Genomic DNA, 2,202 nt, shown 5'->3' with positions numbered 1-2,202 from the left:
TACAATAGGCAAGCAGCTTGGTGTGAAAAAATCAACTGTGGGAGCAATCATCAGAAAATGGAAGACATACAAGACCACTGATAATCTCCCTCGATCTGGGGCTCCACGCAAGATCTCATCCCGTGGGGTCAAAATGATCATGAGAACGGTGAGCAAAGATCCCAGAACCACACGGGGGGACCTGGTGAATGACCTGCAGAGAGCTGGGACCAAAGTAACAAAGGTCACCATCAGTAACACACTACAACGGCAGGGAATCAAATCCCGCAGTGCCAGACGTGTTCCGCTGCTGAAGCCAGTGCATGTCCAGGCCCGTCTGAAGTTTGCCAGAGAGCACATGGATGATACAGCAGAGGATTGGGAGAATGTCATGTGGTCAGATGAAACCAAAGTAGAACTTTTTGGTATAAACTCAACTCGTCGTGTTTGGAGGAAGAAGAATACTGAGTTGCATCCCAAGAACACCATACCTACTGTGAAGCATGGGGGTGGAAACATCATGCTATGGGGCTGTTTTTCTGCCAAGGGGACAGGACGACTGATCCGTGTTAAGGACAGAATGAATGGGGCCATGTATCGTGAGATTTTGAGCCAGAACCTCCTTCCATCAGTGAGAACTTTGAAGATGAAACGAGGCTGGGTCTTCCAACATGACAATGATCCAAAACACACCGCCCGGGCAACAAAGGAGTGGCTCCGTAAGAAACATTTGAAAGTCCTGGAGTGGCCTAGCCAGTCTCCAGACCTCAACCCCATAGAAAATCTGTGGCGGGAGTTGAAAGTCCGTGTTGCTCGGCGACAGCCCCAAAACATCACTTCTCTCGAGAAAATCTGCATGGAGGAATGGGCCAAAATACCAGCTACTGTGTGTGCAAACCTGGTAAAGACCTATAGTAAACGTTTGACCTCTGTTATTGCCAACAAAGGTTATGTTACAAAGTATTTAATTGTATTTTTGTTATTGACCAAATACTTATTTTCCACCCTGATTTACGAATAAATTCTTTACAAATCCTACCATGTGGATTCATGTTTTTTTTTTTCACATTCTGTCTCTCACAGTTGAAGTGTACCTCTGGTGCAAATTACTGACCTCTGTCATCATTTTAGGTGGGGGAACTTGCACAATCGGTGGCTGACTAAATACTTTTTTGCCCCACTGTATACCCAAGTAGTTCCAGTACTACTGTGGCAGTGGCATATACAAGCTCATTAGTTTTTCTGATGAATTTAATATCTGCATGCATTACTTCTTATGCGAGTTTCTCAGTGAGCCTGGGGATTTGCAGCCTTGGTTGTGTTGCTGTCTTCAGTCTGGTGAGAATCTTCATCCTCAGGCCAGTAGATACATCTCTGATTGTAGATGGTTGGGTATCTTGTAGTTCTTTAAAGGGGCAGCCACACATTTGCTAGTCGCGCATCAATTTGTCAGTGATGGTTTTCACTTATCATCAAATGAAGACACTAAATTTCATTGCCTATCTATGGTATCCGGTTGCCACAGTATGAGCACTACCAAAGCCCCACAGAATGACCTCCTCCAGGCCACTAGCTTGGATACTTCTGACCAAACATTCAGAAATATATTTGGCCTGATGTCCTTTTGTGGGCCCTGTAGTCACTGACCAGCCTGATTGCCATTTGCCAAAGAATACCAGAATTGAGAGGTCCATGACTGGTGCCCTGATAAGAGGAGGTTCACCCTGAGCATATGTAACAGTGGAAAAATGTTACTGCTGCATAGCCAGCTGGGTGGTGGGTCTGTAATAGTCTGGGGAGGTATATCAAGGTGGGATGCACAGACCTCTGCAAGCTAGGCAACGGCACCCTGACTGCCTGGGTTCCACCTGCTCCGTGGCAATGCCAGGCCTCAATTGGAAAAGGTATGCAGGCAGTTTCTTGTGGATAATGGAATTAATACCATTGACTGGCCCTATGCTCATCTGACCTAAATCCAATAGAACACCTCTGGAACATTACATTACGTTACATTACACGGAAGTGCGACCTTTGGGCAATACTGCCAGTTCGCACCTTAGACTCTGCTGGAGCTCAGTGATGCCCTTGTCTAGATCTGGGAGGAAATCCCCCAAGAAACCATCCATTGTCTAATTAGGAGCATGCACCAACATTGTCCGGCATGCATACAAGCACATGGGGGCCATACAAACTACTGAGCACCATTTTGAGTTGCTGCAATGA

Source organism: Astatotilapia calliptera, chromosome 4 (genome assembly GCF_964374335.1).
Source record: "Astatotilapia calliptera chromosome 4, fAstCal68.1, whole genome shotgun sequence".
Classification (NCBI taxonomy): domain Eukaryota; kingdom Metazoa; phylum Chordata; class Actinopteri; order Cichliformes; family Cichlidae; genus Astatotilapia; species Astatotilapia calliptera.
The sequence above is the reverse complement of the archived record's forward strand: the minus strand, read 5'-3'. Positions refer to the sequence as shown.